General features: G+C 38.8%; 1 long non-coding RNA gene across 2 annotated transcripts in view; it reads left to right on the top strand.

The window, feature by feature from the left end:
* LOC137848598 (uncharacterized) overlaps positions 1-21,677 on the top strand; it is a 30,619-nt gene extending 8,942 nt beyond the window's left edge. Inside the window, exons 2-3 of one of the 2 annotated variants that reach the window (XR_011091444.1) lie at positions 8,544-8,652; positions 19,464-21,677. This is a non-coding gene — a long non-coding RNA (uncharacterized lncRNA). Of the gene's footprint in view, positions 1-8,543; positions 8,653-9,592; positions 10,307-19,463 lie in introns of those variants that run through there. The other variant, XR_011091445.1, reaches the window with a different exon arrangement.
* Positions 21,678-22,455: the final 778 nt, after the last annotated feature.

Below are 22,455 nucleotides of genomic sequence, written 5' to 3'. Positions count from 1 at the left end.
ACCCTCAGGACACTCTAATTGGGTTTGGCCACATGAATTTTTGGAAGGACAGAGATCCTTCTTTTTTAATCTACTTTATTCAACTCTTCTTTATCCCCTCCCCTACAGAAATCAAAACCAAAAAATTTCCTCTCACACTGTACAAGTACAACCAATAGAACTAGATGAGGAAAAAAATTAAAATAAAAAGGTATGTGTTGCATGTGAAGATCTGTGTATACATGCTTGAGAAGGAAAAAAGGATGTCTTTCACAAGCAGACATAGCTGTGTCTCTGACATTTGATAAGAGAGAGTTCTGTTTGTGTGCTGAATTCTAAAGCCATTTAATGATCAAAGAGCAATCCTGATTTTATCTTCCAGGGCTTCCTCAGTGGTGATAAGATTAATTCTTTTAATGTTATGTTAGACTGCTCTAACCATAAATAGATATGTAAAAATGTAAACATACAAGACTTAAGAAGAAACAAGGAGAATTACTTCTGTGGCAGAGCACATTTAAAATGTATTTAAATTTACTTATTTTTTTCTTTCCTTCAATTTAAAATCTTTTAGGCTCTTCATTTAAAATTTTTATGGAACTATAAAACTACAAGATTAATGTTTGCATGTATTGAAAGGGTAAGAAGTTCTACCAGCCAAGAGTTTATTATAATGTTTTATTTTCTTCTTTTCATACCTTGCTTCTCTTTCATCACTAGAATGCCATGCTGATTTCAAGATTTTCTTATGTATCTTCTCTACCCTACTGATAATTCTGTTTTCTGGGTGATAGTTGGAAGTGGGCCCTTCCCTGCAGGACCTCAGCTGGCACTTGCAAAGGTGGCTGTCCCCAGCAGACGTCAGTCTGGAATGTGGCAGGGGATCCCCTTCCACAAGTCAAGAGTGACACCGGAAATGCTCATAGCTATTAATACTGGCTGTATTTTTATGATGAAAATTTGGCAAGTGTAATGCTTTAAGGTCCATTCCTATCCAAAGAGTTATTGTGGATGCTGGCATTAGATCAAGTGAGTGAACTGAAAGTAACCTTATTCTCTCTCTCTCTTTATATATATATATATATATATATACACACACATATATATCCAATAAAATAACTAAGACATTTCCGTAACTTACAAACAAATACAAACAAACAAACAATAAAAAAAAACCCTTGCTCTGAGAGTCCAATGACATATTAAGACATGAAGCTCAACTCTGATAAATTATATTCCCAAGGAAAATTATTTTCTCATAGTGTATGGTGAGAAGTAGCAAACCTGTATTCTGTGTCTCACTAGGAAAAGTTAAAATCAGTACCCTGTGTAATCTTCCTGCAGGGTTGCATGGTTGGATTATTTAAAAAGTCACTTTAAGTGTATTTTTTTGGAAATAAATTTTACATGTATAAGAATATGTCTGCATAAGTGATGAAGAATTTACAAATGCATTGGTACGTACAGTGTAAGATCTGAAAATCTGGAAATTGATATGCTAGTCTGCTTTTCAGCAGAGCTATTTCAGCAGCTGCATGAAGTGCCTGTTCTAGAAAGCACAGCAGTTAACTTACATTCTAATGATTCTTGCATTCCTGCCATTTTTTGTCCCCACAGTAGCACATCAAAGAAGCTGGTGGCACTTTGGATGTCAGGGTGAACACAATATTTACTAACTAGAGCTATTCCCAAGGATGTGTAGCTGGAAAGAAGGCAATTATGGGTCTGTCCTATACTTGAATGTGAGACCATGAGGAAATCTGTGTATTGGATGAGATATTAGCCACAGGAATTAAGCAGAAACATTGCACCTAATTTCATTGTCACTGCTAATCTAGGAGAACAGGAAAAAGGTGAAAGTAATGCCTGGAGATTATAAGTGACTCTAGGGTTCTCTATTAAAATATGTTGTGTTAACTCTAAATCCTGACTTTAGAGTTAGATAAAAGAGGGGAAAAGGGATATTGGGGAAACTGAAGTACATTGATTTACTTTTGGAAAAGAACTGGCAGGGCTGGAATTGTAGTCAAAATTTTCACATGCCTGTGTGAACAATGGTTTCATTAGCCTGTGCTGCCACTTCATCAGGTACAGCAAATACACTTCATCAGCTAACTCACTGTTAGAAGCCCTAGTATGAGGCTCTGTAAACCTCCTTGTTTTTTATTTTAAAACCAGAGGAACAAGGAGGGAGAGCATTATCAGAAAATATTCAGTTCAGACAAAACTTAAGTTACTGTCAGTTCCTAGACAGCCCAGCTGGGCTATCTGCTTGCCTTTGCTGCAACCCCTCAATGTCCACCATTGCCAACTCTTGCCATCTGTAGCAGGGGGTTTCTCCCTCCTTTTTCTTTTCTTTTCTTTTCTACCATTTTAGGCACAGGATCAGAAATCTCCACTCCTGGGCAAGGGAACAGGCACTGGAGAGTCAAAACAGAGAGCAACAAACTACTGCAAATGTACAACTCTCTGGCCAAAGGAGCTAGCATAAGATATATAAATGTGCTGTCATGATTTAAAGTTTTCATACACCCTTGGTGTATGAAAGCAGGTGGTATATGAGAGCAGATGCAGGTCTGATGATGACAGTTTAAAAACGAGTTAATAACACTGGTAGAGGATGCAGAGACCACTCAGGCTGATTTTCAGTGAGCATTGAAAAGGGACAAATCAGTTTATTAAAAAAAAAAAAAAAACAAACACATTAAGAGATGTCTTAGTTACTGGCTATTAGAAGCAGCATGGAAATATTTGTTGCTAAAAGATAATTGAATCTACTAGAGAAAGACATAACAAGAACTGATGTTTTGAAGCCCACGCTGGATGAATTCAAATAAAAAAAGAGAGAGCACATATTTCCTAACAATGATTACGATGTTAAACAGAGAAGGAAGCTTCCAGGCGAAGCAATAAGTTATCTACCCTGGATATCTTTCTGAAAGGTTAAGTTTTAATCAAGCCCAAATTATTGGCCCTAGTAGAGGTGAAATATAGTGGGTGGTGATATATGCGGAGTTTAATTGTATGACCCTGAGTTTCTGTCTAGCAGTAAAATACACGAATAAAAACTGTGTGAGTCCATGATTACATGAAGTGTTCACAGCACCAATGAATGAATAACTGGGACAGGAACTTGGCTGTGTAACCTTCTGTTTGGGACCTCTAGCTGCCTTTGGGAGACAGACCTGTCTCCGTTCTTGTCTGTGTGTTTTACGTTAAGAAGTCCCGAGGAGAGGAATGCAGGAGACAGATTCTACCTTGTTGTAGGCCCTAGTTGCTAGACCTCACAGACAGGTTCCTTTTTACACACTTTCCAACTATTTCCCCAAGTTTTGCTTTTCTAGCTGCACAGGGCTCTTCAACATAAAGAAAGGGAAACGTCATTCATGCCCTGGGGTAGTGCATACTGCAGTAATCTCGATGTGTTCTTAAGATAGAACATGAGTCCAACTCCCAAGTTTGGCAAAGCTTCAAACCAAGACTTCTTTTTCCTGAATGACTGTGTTGACCACTACAAAATTATGCAGAAGTGCAGAAGTATATATTGCCATCAGCAGTTGTATTTGTTAAAGATAAATTTGTAGTTGGTTATAATTTCAGATTACGACACCTATGTCCATGGTCCCATTACAATCAGAGGAGATCAAATCAGTACAGTACTACTGGAACTTAGAGACATATTCAGCTAGTTAGTCATTAGAGTTGTAATTGAGTTGCCTGCACATAGGCATCTAAAGCCGTTTAGGATCCTCTGAGCATCTAAAATGTCTGCAGAGTGCTGGTAAGAAAGACCTTTGACATACAGGAGAGTCTCATCTCTTAGAGTGGCAGCTGGAGGCCTGGGAGGATGTTCCAAAATGGTAATAGACCTCTACACTTGGTTAGCTCAGTCCCTCCTTCTGTGTCAAATTTTGGTTTCATTACTCCCACCTATATGGTTAGGTGTCTGCTAAGTATGATGGGAGTTTAGATACCTTGCACACATGCAGACACCCACATTTAAGAGTCTTAATGTGAAGCTGACACCTACGCAGGCTAATCGTAACTCTGGTGCTCTGTGTGATCACCTAAGTTTAAGCCTATCTACATTGTACCTCCTCATGAATCACAGATCTTACCTAAATACGAGACTGAGTGCCAGACTCATCATGTGTAGGTAATTACACCCAAGCAGCTAAATCTTAGGGTCCCAAGAGCTCCAAGGCTAAGCCTGGTCTTCCCCTATGAGTTGTAAACATGACTGATGTAAAACAGTACCAGAAGCAAGACTTTCCAGATATGTTATTTAGGATAAATATGCCTAACCTGTGCTTCAGTCCCAGCTTGGATGTTCTGAATTTGCACCTAAATGCCTTATTTATCAATTCAATGTTACATCAAATTTATGTTTGCTTTAGCTTAGATAGAAATATAAGTACAATAGAGAAGAAAACAATATTTAAACCATCATTTCTGCTGTGAAGAAATCCATTCCTAACTTTAATAAGGAAAAGAAATTTTTAAAAGCCTGTTAGGTGAAGCAAAGGTTCTTAATCACCATCCTATTCTTAAAAATGGTTAAAAGTATCTCTAATGAGATCTACTTCTGGATGGCTGTAGAAGTTAGAGTCTTTGTCAGCACATGATACTAAGGTGAAGGAAAAGAATTGAAAGTTTATAACAAAAGTTTTCACTTCAGTCAAGGAAAGATCACTGAGGCAGATAAACTGTGTAATGAACCATTACTGACACTAACTTCCTCACAACAATAAAAACAGAAAAGTCTGGGTCTTCCACTGAGGATGGTTTTATTTGATATAATACCTACTACACAGTGACTGATGGGATGAGTAGAAAAAGCAATTATCACAGAGCCAGCTGGGAAGAGAGTTAGCAGTAAGAAAGGGAAAAATACAACCAACCAAACAAACAAAAACCCACCAAACCAGCAACAATGGCCACCATTTTAAGCCAGAAAATCCACATTTCTTACGTCTTATTTTATTCCTTTCTTTTCTGCCTGCACTGGCACGGATGATCCTGCTCTGCTAATATGCTATCTACAATGTGTATCCCAGTCCTATTTCTTTTACCAACATTCTCCAGACATCTTTAAAAGACACTGAAGCACAGCATTCTTTAAAAAACATGTAACAAAAGTAGAATTGTTTGCTCCACATTACAATATGGAAGACGAACCCTTGGTCTGCTGCCTTGACCCTATTGCCATGGGTGCCCAGGGAATGCTGTCACTGGGTAACTGTGTACCGGCGGGTGTGCCTCCCACATCACCCTATTCTCTCAGAGCTGCAAGGCCTGCCCTGGAGGCGTGGATAACAAAGGATGATCTATGCCCACTTTGGCTTCCTCCCTGCTATGCTCCTCCAATCAGGACAGTTTTGCTGGGGCTTTGCCAGGTTTGTATTAGGTGAGGAATGCAGAAGGAACTGCATTCTTTCTTATCTGTGATGATATTCTTACCTCTTGCCAGGAAAAACATCTTCCCAGGGAGGCAAGGGCTCAGCCTCAGGAGTGGATACTGTTAAGCAGTTTTCTGCTCTCATACATCCCATGTCTGGAGGGGTTCCTCCTTTTCTTTCTGGGGTGTTTGTGGGAGAAGTACCTGCCAGGCAATGTCCCTTCTTACTTCCATGATGTGGTTGTGAGAAAGGTATATCAGAGTACTACAGTAGAGAGCTGGACAACGTGCTCTTTATTTCTGGAACAATGCAGCCTTTTTCTGAGTTGAACAAACACTTTACCCAGCAACACTATCTTTGGCGGTACTACGGTGTTCCCAGCTTCTGTGACCTAAGTATGTAGATTAAGTTTCTCATCTGATTAATCACTCCAGTGGCCCTCAACCTGTACGTCTCCGAAGAATAAAATATCATCCCTTACTGCAGTCACTGATAATCTTTGATGCTGTAAAGTTTTTGAGAGTTTTGATTAAATCCTTTTTTTTGCTGGGTTCTCCCTTCCCAGTCACTGCTGAACCACTTATTTTAATCTGTTTGATTTTGACAGTCTCACTGCTGCAGATCTCAGCATCCAAACCAAGCTTGCTGTGCTTCAGAACTGTCTCCTCTGGCTTTCATTTGTTGCAGTTCACCCTCTCACTGTCCTACCAACTAGCCTGGAATTACCTCACCCATTGCCCTCTCTTGGTTTTGGGCTGACAATTGTTCTCTCCAATGACACAGTTGCTACAGTACAATTGATTTGGTCCACCTATGTTTTATGCTTTCCATCATGAGTGAACAGAGAATGTCTGTTAGATATTTTCATCAGATGTGGCTCAGCCTGGTGGGAACTCTGCAAAGCAGTACCTGCCTGTCCTGAAATAGTGACTCTGCTTTAAAAAGTCAGAAGAGAAAATATTGTTTAAGATTCATATAACAGCAAGGAATGATTTAACCATTAGATATCAAAGAAGAAATTAGCTCACTGAAAAACAGGGCTTGAGCAGAAGAACAAGCTTTCAGTAATCTTCAGGAAACTAGCTGTTCCAAGCTTTCTGTGTGTTCTGATTTTCATGTTTCAGCAAATTGTCCCTGGATAGGCAGCTTTTACTCTGTTGGTAACCTTAAACCTGAAGTCATTTGCTTATAACACTTGAGAGCTGGAAAGTGTTAGGGGTGCCAGGTATGAAACACCCCTCTGTAAGCATTTCTCCTTCCTACAGACGTGTAAGGAATTTTTTCAGACTCCTGCTCCCTCCTGCATCTTTAATCTTAAAGTGGAGCCCACTCACTCCCCCTTCTCCCAGCAACAGAGGTAACACCAGGTCTCCTTTTCAATATTCATGGAGGCAGCTCTAGAGAAGGTGTGCCCCAGGCAGGGCTGCAGAGAGAAGCTACTTTTCCATTTCTTGGCTAGGGCTAAGTGGCAGAGGTCAAAGCAGTGCCATTAATCACATTGACATGTGATGGATGGTGATATTCACTCCTTCCAGTGATTACTGTTGCATTTCCTTCCTTATATCAAATCAAGAGCAGCCAAAACATAATGTTATCCAGTAATTTATTTAGAGCTTCAAGCTAATTCACCCTATTAATAAAGCACATTGGTTGACACAATGGGGATGAGGCCATGGTAAATAAAAGGAGACTGCCGAAGATGAATGGATAGGACTAGTCCCACTGGATATCTATCAGCAATTCTCTTCTTGAACCTTGCTTGCCACCTCATCACAGGGTGCCTTCCTCCTCCCAGGAGATTTCCTTCCAGGGCAGCCTGTGTGCTGCTGCAGTGAATCCTCATTTCAAGCCTGCTGCTCTGGTCTTTCTTAGTGCCACTGGTGGGGTGGGCAGTGGTACTTCTGCCACTATAAATGGGCAGTCAGGAGCCTTCCCAAGCTCTTAGCAAACACAGATATTGCATGCGCCTGTGTTCTGTTTCAGCATCTTCTGTTTCTCCTGCAGGACGGGGAAAAAAGGCTGGCTCTGACATACAGCAGTGGGATGAAAGGAACAAGTGTGGAATCTCCCATTCGTTTCATGGCATATGACATTTATTTCATTATTCTACTCTTTGGCTAAAGCAGTCCGTTGTAAAAACAAACATTGAGGCTTTGAGAGAGCCTGCCCCCAGCTGCAGCGGGGTGCTCGATGGCACCCTCTCGGCATGCTGTGCTGGATCCAGGAAAGAAATGGCTGCTGTGGGAAGCCTTATCTGGGAAGTGATGTTTCTTAGCGTGACTATAAAGAGGAACTTGTGCAAACCGGAAGACACGGGCTCTCTCCCCACCATCCCGCCACTTGCTGAAGAGGCTGTGTGAAAGTGATCCTTATCTGCAACCTGGCAACTGCCTGTAGAGCTTTGTAAACCCCACAGCCCGCTGGCTTGTAGATATTGCAGCAGGCCTTTACTCTGAGTAAGGCATTGGCCAGTCCCAAAAGTGTTTTGCCTAATGTTACTTTGAACCAATCTTACTATGTGACAAAATTGAGTAGAAAATTACATGCTTGCTTAAAAATGTATATTTTGAAGAATGGAGCAATACTTCAGAAAGAACCTCCATTAGCAGCAGTTCTTTCTGGTCACATTCTGTCATAAAACTGTCATTAGAAACTGGCAAGAGAACATGAGGGAGGAGGTCACTGGTAGATAGATAATATCAAAGTTGGATAGCTTATCTGCCTTGAAATATATCCTGTAGTTGTACTAAAATGTTATACAATCCATTGGTTTTTAGTAACCAAAACAGTCCTCTCCCCATCAAATTTATCTGGCAGAAAAGCAGAAATAGTTGCTAGCTGCTCTGCCAAAATGCTAATTACTCCCTAGGGAATCATCCAGTTATGCACAAACATGTGTCTGTTTATGTCTTCTGCATAATGCATATAACTTAACTAGCGCATTTCTTTTTCTTGCACAAGAGGGTTGTGTATATGAGTTAATATTATTTCAATTGCACTTCCAGAACTTGCAGAAGAAAGAAACAAATGAGTGTTCATTACACAAATGCACAGAAGTCGGCCATGGATTTCAAATTACAAATAAAATAAAATATATATATAAAAAAATGATCCCTTCTCTGTATAACAGCCACATATATATTCCTGTCTTTTAACGATTTTCAGGTTCTTGGGGGACTGCAATGTGAGTCCAACATGGCTCACTACCAGCTCAGGAAACAGGCAGAATGGATGATGAAGTGAAGAGATGCTCATCTTTCACTCCTCGCTAAAGGTAATTTGAGGGAACCAGAGTTTCTGTGTGGGAGAGTATGTGATGCAAGAACAATCTAAAAATATTCCTTCTTGCTTCCATAGCAACTCCCATGCCAGCATCTCTTTGAATTCATTAATTCATTCTTTCAGCCCTCCTTGTGAGCTTTGTCCAGTTTGCAGAGGTGTAAAGTGATGTTTATAGATGTGTGCCTGCAGTCTGTTCTGGCAGCAGGGTACATCCTCTTCCCTGCTGGCAGCCACACTTGCTCAGGGAAGGGTGATGGCCTTATCCTTATGTGCAGAGCCAAAGAACAGCAATTACCATCTGCAAAGTGCTTTATCCTTTACACTCTGGCTCACGCTCCAGTTGACCTCAAAACATCAGAAATCAGGCCCTGGTAGCCCTAACCTCATGCTTCAGTGTTCTAGAAGAAGTCTCACTCACGTTATCTCTATTTCTTCTGTGACATAGTAGTTCAGTTCTGAAATTTATGCTTGCAAATGTTTGCTTCAGTACAGCACCCTCACTTAGATCCTCTTGAAGGGAAGGAGACAGGAAAGGGATGCAAGGCTATCTGAACAGACTTTGTTGTTGTTGTTGTTTAAATGGTCTTGAAGGGAAATGGTTTGAGTTATTCACTGGCCAGTGGGTAGGACTGGGCTCTGTGTGAGTCTGCTCCTCATCATGCCTCCAGTTCCTTGCAACTGTGTCTTTCTGCCTTGTGTCTGATGGCAGCAGTGATACCATAGAGCTCTTTCTTTGTAAGTTAGTAACAGGGTGTTAACTGAAAAGTGTTGTATAAAGAAAGGCTTTATTGCTTTCTAAATTACTTTTTTTTCCAGAAAAAAAAAAAAAAAGATATTATTTTAGAACTTGTGTTGGTATTCCTGGAAAATAATCAAGCATTAATACTGATCTCATCCCTGATAGGATACCCATAAAACTTCTGTGTTTACAGGTAAACAGTCATAAACAATGTTGTGGGAGGAATTAGTCACATTACCATGCTTCTCTGGGATATGAAGACAGCCACATCCATCTATTCTAAGGACAAGCCACAGTGGAATTGTGCCTTAGGCTTGATATGGATTTGTGCAAGGAGCAATTATTCTGCAAGGTGATAACCATGAGGTTAAACCCAGCCTGTTGGCAGAGATGATGGTGGGAAGGTGTTGCAAGCAAAATCTCCACAGAAGCCAATGCAAGTAGCTCTGAGACGAGGGCCCAACAGGGTTCACAGGCCTCCTTGCAATAGATGTGACCAAAAAAATATCCTCCATGGACATGTGTGGGCGCATGTCTGAAGCTGGTCCCTGGAAACAGGAGGAACTTCTTCCAGCATCTCACAGACCAGACCCAGCGCTGCTCATTTATAATCCAAGAGTTTTTACATGCTTCTGTAGTGCTTTGAACTTTCTCTCAGAGCCCTGTCCAAAATATTCCACTTCCTCAATTCAACAGTTTCTCTTAGACCCAAGATTTTTATATCCTCCTTTGTCAAAAGAACAGAGATTCAGCTGGTGTGGCCACATGTCTGATGGAGGGTCCTTTCTGTTCTTCTTTCTTAGTCTTCTGTCACCCTTGGACTAGATTAAGAAATTCTTTTTTATCCTTTTAAACTTTTGTCTTTCATTCTTTTTAAATGACCCAAGAAATTCATTAAAATCAAAAGCAAGCATAGATGTGCAAGTCGATATCATTTCAAACTGTAATGTTATAAAACAGAATGACAGCAAACCGCTCCAGAAGATGCCATTTTAACTAATTCAAAACACAGCTGCTCTGCCATCTAGTGTTATTGAATAATGCATGCCTGAAACCCAACTTCCATGATCAAGGCTGAAACACCTCTGCAATGTGCTTTTCTTTCTAGCAGGTCTTTAAGGTCTGGTATGTGCCTGTCAGTGGGTGATAGGGAGTAGTATAAGTCAAGATTAGACTCCATTTGGAAGCTTTCCCATGGCAATTCAGTGAATATACATTACCCCTGACATAAAAGAACTATTATTTACCTGGTAATGCAAGCTGCAAAGCTAGGCACATCAGAAGAACTACTAAGATTCTCCAAATATTAGTTCCCATTTGTTCTGTGGGGACCATGTAACAGATTCTTTATTTTACACAGGAGTGTTTCGATCTTGCTAGGTGAATTCAGTCTTTCAAGTCTATCATTCAGGATGCTTGTTTTGCCATGGGTATTTTCTGCTTCATAATGAGCACTTGGCTACAGAAGCTAAATATTGCCTAAATTAGACCATAGAGGTCTGAACACTAGTGGTCTCCAGTAGATGTAGGGGACAGACTGGAATCTGTGATTCTGTTTTATTGTTTTTGTGTTTCCCTTTCTTTGTTTTGTTTTTAATTCTTCCTTTGTGTGTTTGATATCCTTCCAGAAATGAACATCCTGTCATCAAGCTCAGGGAACAGTTTTGTTTCTTTATTACTAGTACTAGTTCTACTACTACTACTACTATTATTATTATTATTATTAATTATTATTAATGTTAAAAGTACATAAAATAGTAATATATTTTTCTATTTTACTGCCATATATAGATAGGTACATAGGTACTTAGAAATAATTTAGATTTTTTTTTTCCAGGACCAAATGCTATTCTTTCCAGGGAATCAAATACATGGTAAAGAGGAGTTATTCACTTATTCTGCATGTTTCTTACCAAAGAAAATCTCCTTAGTTAGAAGTAGCACCAATAAATCTTTCGAAATTGTATAATTTGCCAGAATAACTCCAAATTTGGATCAGTGCTCACAACTTCAATTGACAACAGATGTTTGGCTCCTATTAAAGGATTTAAATCTTAACTATGACTTTACACATCTCCTTCTGAAATGTCACAGCTCTTTGTTCTCATATCTAGAAGCCATGCCAGAGCAAACCAATACAGTCAGTAACAGAGCTGAGAGAAAACACACAAAGTACAAGGTACAACTTTCCAGAAACTATACCAAAGTAGTTTGGAAAAACTCAAATTTAAGGCTACTAAATCTGTAATATAAATACTGCAGTGCAACAACGGTCTGCTTATTTTAGTAGGTGTTGAGAAGTCTGCCTTAAATCTCCTTCTTTTTCAAGCCAGCCCATCAGAGTGCTACTTTATGGAGACTGAAGTGCAATGAGGCATATCTCAGCTACTCTAATTGAAAGATTTTCTTGGATTTTTGAATTGAATACTTAGCCCAAATAAATATTCATCCTAAAACAGGGAGAAAGAAAGGAGTCTTTTTAGGGCTGTAGAAACTGGTTTTATTTTATCTAATATCTCTAAAAGGGACATTTCTTCTTATGGCTTGTCTTGTTGACAAGACTTCTAAATACATTGTTCCCAATTCATCCTAGTCTGAAGTGCTGTAGAGGTCTCTGGAGCCTCCTGAGGTGGCCCTGTTGAACAAGCAGATCCTTATTGTGATGTAGGTGATATGAAGAACTCCGGGTGTTCCCCTTCCTGCCAAAGTTGATCAAAAAACAACTAGGCTTTCAAGCGTCAAATGGCAGACAGTAATCAGGAAGCTTGTTGAGTAGGTGCAGTTTTCTTTGATATGCTCTAGGTCTCAAAATAAATAAATGACCCCCTCCTTTCATCAAAACTGAGTCATGTTTTGTTTTTATCACAATGGGCCCAGCTGTTACAAATAGCTAGCACTAATAATCTGTGGTTTAGACTGATTAGCATCCTATATCCCTTCATTCTTCATTTCTAAAATGGAATTTTAATCAGATTGTAATTCCTTGAAATCTCCACCTCAGTGAGTACTTCCTTAGCCATTAATCAATTGAATTTTGCCCTCTATTAAGCTGCTTAAATCCACTTCACATTACTGATTGATAACTTCCATTGCTTCTAGCACATTGCTGACATGCTGTTTTTTTTTTTTTTTTTTTTTTTTTTTTTTCCAACATCAGGGCCATGACACTATTATAAGACTGAGAAAAAGAGCAGACGTTTTCATTGCCACTGTTGTGGCTTTTCAGCTTTCCCATTTTAAATCCCTGTTTTCTTCAGGGATTTGAAAGTGGGTCATAAATTCATTCCAAAGTGAAATCACTTTCATTGGCCTAATCATGCAAGTACTCAATGTCTCTTCTGGGAGGCCAGACTCTTAGTGTGGAAGTAGCTTAGCCCCTTTTGCTCATTCCCCCTGCATTCATATTTTCTGGCCTCTATGATTTTTCTCTTCTCTTTCCTCTTTTATTTGTTTGTTTGTTTTTGTTGTTACTGTGTGGAAGCACACATTTGTTTGTAATAAGGAAGTCTGTGAGTTGTGACTCTTCAGTGCAGAAGGACAATAACAGTTGTTTTAGCTAAGAAGACAAATTAAGTTATTTGACTTGAGGTCAAATGCTTACTGTATTAATACTTCGCAAAAAGGTTCACTGGAAATGTGAAAAAGCTGCATTAGCACCTCTGTCATAAACAGCTGTTATGATTTGTTACGTCAACAGCATGCAACCCAAGGGAACAATTCTGCACTCCTAAACCAAGGGAATTTAAGTCGCTGTGACTAGGCCACATATCTGGCAATAAATGAGAAAGCATAAAACTTACATCTCAGGGCTGAGTTTATTTGGGTTGATTAAGAGTTCATGACTGAGGGCCTGATTCAGACATGTCCTGTTTCTTTTATATTCATTTTCCCTGAAGTAAAGTGGATGTTTTACATGCTAATTTACAGCAGTGCATGTGTTGTGCTTCAGTTTTAAACTGGTGATATTCTCCAGCTATGACATACCCATGCACTTAAGTAATTATCTGAAAGGCAGAGCCATGGACTGTGGTAATATTTACAGTGTGGAAATTGGCCACCAGGAGAGACCAGAAAAGGATAAATCCTCAGAGCACCAAGCTAGCACAGGGAGAAAATCACCTTGAAAGAGCAAGCTGAGTTCTCCTCAGGTCTTGATAATGACGTAAAAAGAGAAAAACAAAACCCACAAAACCAAGCATTCTCATTATGCTTACTACTGCTAAACCTAATTAACTCTCAGTATGTGCCAGACATAGCAGACCTGATTAAAGTCTCCTGTTCTGGTGTTAAAATATAATCCAAGACCTTTAAGCTTTTATTCAGATGCTTATGATTTCACTAGAGCACCTGCTGTACAGCATATGCCAATTAGAATTTTTGAATGAAAATGGTCAACATTGCCCATTTATAGGGCAGGAAATAAAGAAGGAAGGACATTTTACCATTAGCAGACTGCCAATGGCAGTGGAGTACTGCTGTTGTTTGCAAGTGCTAGAGTATGTCTTAGCCACCACTACTGGAGCTTAGCTTCACCTTTGTTTCACGTCTACCTTATTGAAATTATGTTCCTTACCTTGCTATGTGTTGCTCAGGCTGGTGGAAAATTGCTGTTTTTGTCTAAAAGTATATTCTGGTTCCAACCGAGCACGATTTTTGTTGCTGCAGTGGAGTTCTTCCAAGTTCACAACAAATTTTTTTAAGTCCATAATTTTTTCGGAGACATTGCACTTTTCACCAGAACAGACTCAGAACAACTGTGATGACCTTGGTGGTATCATAGATTGTTTTTGTTTGTTTGTTTGTTTGTTTGTTTTTGACAGGAGAACTAGGGACACAAGTCTGTGTGTAGTAGGAAGCAACTGAATTTTAAGTTCATCAAGGACTTCAATATAGCGCATAAGCTGGATTTGATTTTAGTTCATTCTCTTGAAGACTTTAATGTTGCAAAGCAAATGGGCAGTTTGCCTGCTTTCATTTTGAGTCAGTTCTATACATTCTGGTAGGTTCCTAGCTTAGTTATTTAAAAAAGACACACAGTTCTCTTTGATACTTTGTTGTTAAACCTCATGAAGTCTCTCAGAGTGTGGTTATAGACATTTACCTAACATAGTCTTTTGACAGATAGCACAAGTCCTCTTTTTTTTTTTTTTTTTTTTTTTTTTTTTTTTTTTTTTCCCCAGAGAAGTCCTCTCTGTTTCTACTGGCATTCTAGCCTCCCATGAAACACTGAGCAAGGAGGTGAAGAATCAGAGGTCCCACGTACAGCCTTCTAAATCAATAGAAATAATCCCAGAGGAATTTTGAAAGAGAGCTTTAATTACTTAACACTGACCCTGAAAAATAATCTGTCCAGGCTAGCTGCTCAATGGGACAGCTAATCACCTGATGATTTGTTATGCTTCTCAAAGAGGCAACAAAATACCTGGATATATTTGTTATTGTCAAGAATAATTTTTAAAGTATTAATTTGGGTTATGACTTAGAAGCTTTTTGGGACAGTGAAGGTGTCAGGATTTTTTATAACATAAAATTCCTACATCTGGTGGTTTCTGAAGAAATTCAGTATGATTTTTCATTCAGCACTGTTAATATTTCAGATTGACACTGTAGTAGAAAAATACAGAAACGTATTTTTCTTGTCTGTTAGGTTATACTATCTGAAATGTATTCCAAAGGCTACTAGAAGCATTGGATTGGTGAAAACTTCAAAATTTTCTAGAAAGAAATCATGCTGTACTACATCTTGACCTTAGTCCAGCCTTTCTGAGCCGGAAGTATACTTTAAAGGAGTGAGTTTTCTTGCTTTTCTTAGTCAGTCACTAACATACAAGTATTTGTATGTTTGAAAAGCTGATACAGTTAATACAGTGATAACTAAGCAATGTTATAGTATTTTCGCCCTTCCAAATATCCAAAGTTCATAAAAAATCACCTTATCTTTTCCTGCTTTTTTATTTTATTTTTATTTTTTTATTTTTAATTTACTACAGAGATTTTGACCCTTTGTCATTTGCATCTTTGGAATTATTTTTCCTGCAACTGTGAAAGACAAACAATGTAAAAAGAAAAGTCTATGATTTTATAATTATAGATTTTGCAAAGCTATTAATTAAAGCAGGTTTTAATTTCCATTCTGTCTTTGAGTTGTGAAATTATTGTTACAATTTCTTTCTTCAGAAGTTAAAAAAAAAAATCTCCACAAAGATTTATAGGATAACCTTTCTTTTAGTCACTAATTTTTGCTTATGTATTTGCCTTTCTTTCTGCCCATTGCTCATTCTGTGCCTGTTTGCCTTTATCTGTTGCTTCCTTTTCTGTGTTTGCCATTTTCTGTCCTTCCTATTTTCTCAATGTTTGCCTTTCTCATGCATGTTTTTAATGTACCTTTGCTTTTCTTAAAGCTTTCTCTGTGTTCATATTCTCTGAAGGTGCAGGGTTATGTTTAGCAATCAGTAATTCAGTGACTGAGTCACTGATCGCACTGAATTAATGCATCCCTGGTATCCTCCTGTCACCTTTCTCAGCCTGCTTCTTTCTGACACTCTGAAGATTTGTTGAACTACTGTGTCAGGGTAGGAAAACAGCTTAAGCTTGCTCTGAGATAAGTTCATTCCCTGAGATCTCATTTGCTCCTTCTTGGCCTTGCATAGTTCATTGCTTTGCCAGAAACCCTAATATCCTCTCTGCTTTATCTGCAAATGAGCCTATACATTTTGGGTGAAGCACTGTCCTCTTACTTCAACAGAATGAACCCAAGGGAATATGCTAATCGTGGTTCTGCCTCAGGATGTTGTGCTTATTCCACAGGACTGACATAAATTTGAAAGGCAACCATAAACTTTTGTTGTGATCCAGCATCTCAGCCCTATTATTATGGTTTTCCATACCATCCTGTGAGGCTCAGTTCCTCATGCAGGTATTGTTTAAAAAGCTGAGTGTTTTCTCCCATGCATTTATTGACTTTGTATTAGCCTTTCTCAGGATAAAACTTGGACATTCAGCTGATATTAGTAGGAAAGATGTGATGTTGTGATGCTGTGTCTGGGAGGCTGAGTGGCATATGGTAAAATGAACTGAACACCCTTGCCCATTTCCGATTGATATGTTTTTCACAAATAGTGCCTTGGTTGCCTGCAGGAAGTGAATGGGCATGTAGCTGAGCTGTCAGCTTGAATCAGAGAATGGAAATAGAAAAATAAAAGCGTTATAAGTGCTTCGCACCTTGAAAAAATAAGTGGTGTGGTCTCCCCTTGAAAAGAGTGTTAATTTCTGTTTTCCCCATTACAAAAGCAAAACTTAAAGTCTGAAAATGAGCAATACAAAATATTTATGATTCTGGAAATGCTTTCTAAAATGATGATTCCATTTAAAGGCTTTCTATATATATAAATAAGAAGAAAAACAACACAAACACCCCCACAGAACTATTTTAGGAAGGCAATGGATACACGGTGGTGGAACAAAAACTGAAGGTCATTGATGGAATGACCTCAAGTCAGATAGCATTCCTACTCACAGCAGTATAAGAACTGTAACATTAAAGGTAACAAGTTTAAAGTTGGTATAGAGATACAGTGTGAAAACAAACAAACAAAAAACAACTGTGAAACTTCACTGCACTGGAGATTTTTATCAAGAATAAATTGAGCATGGCTAGTATAACCCTTGCTTAAAACAAACAAACAAACAAACAAACAAACAAACAAAAAGACCTTTCAGGCAACATGGTCTATACAAATTTAAAGATCAATTAAGAACATCCTCCTTGTGTTAGAATTACCTTAGACATGTCTAAATGCTTGCTGTTGTATATTTGTTGATTTTGCACTCATCTCTGAGACTTTTACTATTGATTACTGTTGGATGGTCTATCAGACTTTATGTACCACAGCTGAAGTAATTGGGTAATTGATGTGTCCATGGGTCAGTGGGTAAAAGCTCTGGGCTTACCCAGGCCAGAGCAGCTGCAGCTGCAATGTGAATGTGGCTGGACAAGGGTAAATGTTGTTTGAGGTAGTCACTGGGGACTTTGGGCTGGAAAACACATGCTGCACCAAATGGCATTTAGGACTGGGAGAAGGATGGGATGTAACATCCCATTAGGGCTTAATCCCAGTAGGTGAACATAAGGTTCATGGGGAACTGTCAACTTGACTTCTTTCACAAATGCAAATTTCATCCCAGATCATTAACTTTTTCTTTTTAAATCTTGTTCTTTGTACTGACATTAGTACTCATCAGCTGGGAGAACATAAAAGGCTTTTTTTGAAAGTGGCTCATATGAAAATATTCTCTAATAAAGAAGAACGTGTATAGGCTTAGTACTGTAGATAATTCTTGCTAGGATAAAAGTAATTTTTGTGTTAAAAGGAAAAAAAAGTATTTTTAATAGAACTGTCTTTAACAAAAAAAGGAACGTTTTCTTCAGTATTGTTTTGTGATGGTTGAACTTTGCACACTTCTTGCATCCCCAGGGGAAAAAAGAAAAAAAAAAAGTACTTCTCACTTTCATTCCTGTTAATTTGCTGTCCTGACAAGACTCCTTATTGTTTCTATCACATATTCTAAAAAAATGTTAATGGAAGAGCAGTTTTTAGAACTATGACAAGTAAATGTGAGCTCCAGTATATAAGAGCTGCGATGTTTTACAGGCAAACAGACAATAAGAGGATTTGAAAGGATGTCAGGTGTGAGACTTTGGCATGCGGATGCATTGCATCATTATTTCCAATTTCACAAATCTTAGCTGTTGTGAAAATTAAGAACTGTTATTAACAGCTAATTGCTCCACACATGAAGTTCCTGCTGTGGCTTCAGGCCTGAAGAGGGTCCTACAAGCATGAAAGCCAGTTCATTTTTCTGGTTATGACAGCTGCCCTATGAAAGACGTTGCTTCTCCCTTTAGACCAGCACAGATGTTGGCCTTTAGGCACCAGCTCACTGTAAGTGTCCAGTATACCAAACCTGATGTCACATACCCCTTTTTGAATTGCCTCTTGGTCACATTTAGAGAGTGTTGTGGAACACTGCCTATTTCTAGAAGATGTGAAGAATCCAGAGAGGACCTGCTGGGAGGTCTGCTGAATGCACAGAGGGGATGGACAGGCTGTACACACACAGTAAATTTCAGGCTCCAGGTTTTCATCCCATATTGCAGGCATGAGTAAATGTTTCCAAAGGAGATTAATAGGCAAATATGACTGCTGATTGCTGTAACCAACTCACAGTACCAAGCACAGCTTCACTTCTTCCCTCCTTCTCTAGCCAGCCTTCCTGGCTCCTTCCTGCAAGTCAGCATTTGCACAACAAATCCAGGTTTTTGCTGCTTGGCAAGGCAATTTTGGAAGTTCATATGCAATGGGTCCTGGAAAACCCTGGTGGATCAGACACTGCACAGTTTGCACTTGTGGTTTTCCAGTACAATCCTCAGAACGGATATACTGGGAAGGATCCTTAGGACAGTGAAGTGAGCTCTGATGTGCTAACCAAGGATCTGGCAAGCCCTGGATAGTGTTGGAACAGCTGAAAAACTGAGAGTGAAGTGGTGGACAGTTGTAGGGGCATTGTGGTGATTTTTAAAACCATCCATGTTGTCAGATGTAATATTTTCAGACTCAGTTCCTGCAGATACCTTGCTACCTGCAGAATATCACCAATGAAAGTTTAATCTAATGAGGCAGACAGTTGCAGTCAGTGTCTGTGCTCACAGAAGGGGCTGAGTGATTCAGACAGACGGATATGAGCAAAGCAGCGCCCAACATGTCACGAACAGAACAAAAAGGTTGGGGACGTCTGAATGAGGGAGCTCAGCTGTCACAGTCACTCCTGCCGCCAGGTCTCATTCTGAAAATTGCAGGGAAGCTGTCATCCTCTTCCCCTGAGATTTGCATAGGACATTTACTGCTTCAAGGATTCCTTCTGACATTTCTAACGGAAACAGCTAGAAGAAAGGAGGGAATCAGATAGCAGAGTGTCTCTGTGTGCTGTGCTGTTGCCAAGCAGATTACATGCCGCACTGAACTGTGTTCGAATGATGAGGAACCTCTCTCTTGCTTTTGTTTTAGCCCCCTGGGAGAGGCAATGTTTCCGGACTGCTAATGTCACAGCATGACCTGTTAATAACCTGAGAGAGACTTCCTCCAATCCACCGCCTCCCGCTCCCCCAGGAGCCAGCAGCTGCAGTCACATGGATCGAATGCCTGCCTTGTGTGTGGTTCATTGAGAAAAATCCAAGCATGTGGCCTGAGGTTCCCCTGATGACTGTCTGGGGATGATGATTTCTACCATCTGTTCTGGCTGCCTGCAGCTCCCGGAAACACCGAGGTGTATGTTGCTTCTGGCCATACGTGGGATTCCTAATGAAACCTCAGCTGCTGTCCAACTGTCTACGAATATCAGATGTGTTTGAATTATCTTTCCGCCAAGAGGGGAGGGAGAAGCACTTTGTTTAACTCTTTAATCCAAACCACTACACAGCGCATGCATAATCACAGGGTATAAAGCTGCAGAATTATTAGCATCTGCATCCCGGTGGCAGCTGTAGCGCTCGCACATGTGTCGGGTCTGTCGGATTCAGACTATCTGAGCTGGCTGTTTTCAGGCTAAATATACAGCCTTGAGTCAAATCCGTCTTATTGTAGCTCACTTGGAAGCCCTGTAATTATAGTAGAGATCTGTTTGATCTCTTCACTTCTGACTTGTATTAAGGCACATTTCAGCTGCATAAATTGTATATTGGTATATAACAAAAGGCTTCTTATCAAGTGGTTTAAATGCAGTTGAGGAATAGCAGCAGTTTCAAAGCCATTTATTGAGACAGAGGAAGTCACATGCAATTGATATTAATCTTGGTATATGAAAGAGACATGCAATTGATATTAATCTTGGTATATGAAAGAGGCTTTCATGTAAAAAACCTTGATAACTAATACGTAGAAATAATTTGTCTTTCATGATTTGACATCCTGCCTGTTATTTTTCATATTTTTTGAATACAAAAATATTTTTATATTTGTCATACATATAAAAATATTTCTCTAATTTATCATTTAAAAACTTTTTCTTGCCATTTGCTGAGTATCAGATTTCAGTGGACATTTAAGGGCACAAAACTACTTAGAGGACCAGTAGAAAGGATTTGACTTTCCTTCTTGTTAGAATTACATAGACTTCATCCACTGAGATTCATTCTCCATTGATACTCATACTATTTTCTTTGAATGAATAGATGATCTCATTAACAAATCCATTGAGTTTTATGTGGTTGGAAAATATTGTTTACATGGTTAGTGCTGGAGGACTGAAGATATTGAATGGATCGGGATCAACTGCTTATATTTCTTGCAGTTGTAGTTCAGGGAGGGAAAAATATGAGATTTTTCTGTGACTTTGAAGCAGAAAAGGAAAGGAGAAGGAAGCAGTTACCCAGCAGCAGGCAGCAGTAATAGCCTTGGGCTTTTGGTAAGGGAAGAATATCAACGCATGGTACTGTATGTTTCATGTTTTCAGATTCAAATTAAATATTTTGGTAGCATGACCTCATCCACCTATTTTTAGAGGCTGTTTTTCTACTAATATTTTTGATGCTAATCAAAGAATGCAAAAAAATAATCTTAGCAGTGGCTTGTTGAGGATGTTTTTTTGTTTGTTTGTTTGTTTGTTTTGTTTTTTTTTTTTAGCTTATCATGTTATGTTATGAGATCCAACAGAAATCTGCAAATGCATTCATCAGCTATTGCATAGGAATGGGGGTGGGAGTTGGGGATCCCACCATTTCTGGCAATCCTTTATCCGGTCAATTAACTCTTTTCAGATATGTGCATATATCTCTTACATATGCATACTGTCAGAAATCAACATCAGAGCAGAATGCTTAAAAGCAGATATAAGGAGAAAATTTAATAATGCTGAGAAAAAATATGCCTAGTTCTGAATTTTTGATTTATTGATCTTAAAACACACACACACACACAAACGCACGCACAAACAAAACAAAACAAAACAAACAAAGAAACAAAAAAATTATGTATGGAAAACATTTATCATCTCCAACCTGGAATGACCCCAGTAATCACCTCTGCCATCATTTTTATTTTTATTTTTTTTATAGCAACAAAGAACTGCTGATTTTTTGAAAACATAAGGTAGTTAGGCAAGGCAAGCAAACACAGGTGGTTTGTTTATAATATAAAGATTTTCTAGGACTTTTTTCTTTCTGTATTACATATTCAGGAAAATGTAACTGTGCTAACAGTGGTTAGCAGAAAAATAAAATAAAATAAAATAAAATAAAATAAAATAAAATAAAATAAAATAAAATAAAATAAAATAAAATAAAATAAAATAAAATAAAATAAAATAAAATAAAATAAAATAAAATAAAATAAAAATAAAAATGAGATAAGGAGAGGAGAGGAGAGGAGAGGAGAGGAGAGGAGAGGAGAGGAGAGGAGAGGAGAGGAGAGGAGAGGAGAGGAGAGGAGAGGAGAGGAGAGGAGAGGAGAGGAGAGGAGAGGAGAGGAGAGGAGAGGAGAGGAGAGGAGAGGAGAGGAGAGGAAAGGAAAGGAAAGGAAAGGAAAGGAAAGGAAAGGAAAGGAAAGGAAAGGAAAGGAAAGGAAAGGAAAGGAAAGGAAAGGAAAGGAAAGGAAAGGAAAGGAAAGGAAAGGAAAGGAAAGGAAAGGAAAGGAAAGGAAAGGAAAGGAAAGGAAAGGACTTTATTTTTTTTTAATAGCTTTCAACCTAGAGGGATTTTTTATTTTTTTTTTTAAATCTGGTATTTGTTTCTTCTCTCTGCATAGATTTCTGTATTACTTAAGAAAGCCCATAGCTGGTTTGACAGATGGAGACAGCTTGTAACAATGTACTTGAAGCTCTGAAAGACTAAGATGAGTAATCCAAATCATTCCAAAAATGGCTTTTTCATGAATCTGTCTAAAAATATGTCACAGAGAATCTCTTTTCCCTCCTCTCTACTCCTTTTGTTCAAAGTAAGGTGGGTATTTATACTTACTTATCTGTATCTCATTATGCGTGATTTCCCTTCTCTGTTAGTCACAT

The sequence above is a fragment of the Anas acuta genome, chromosome 1 (assembly GCF_963932015.1).
Source record: "Anas acuta chromosome 1, bAnaAcu1.1, whole genome shotgun sequence".
Taxonomy (NCBI): Eukaryota; Metazoa; Chordata; class Aves; order Anseriformes; family Anatidae; genus Anas; species Anas acuta.
The sequence above is the reverse complement of the archived record's forward strand: the minus strand, read 5'-3'. Positions and strand labels throughout refer to the sequence as shown.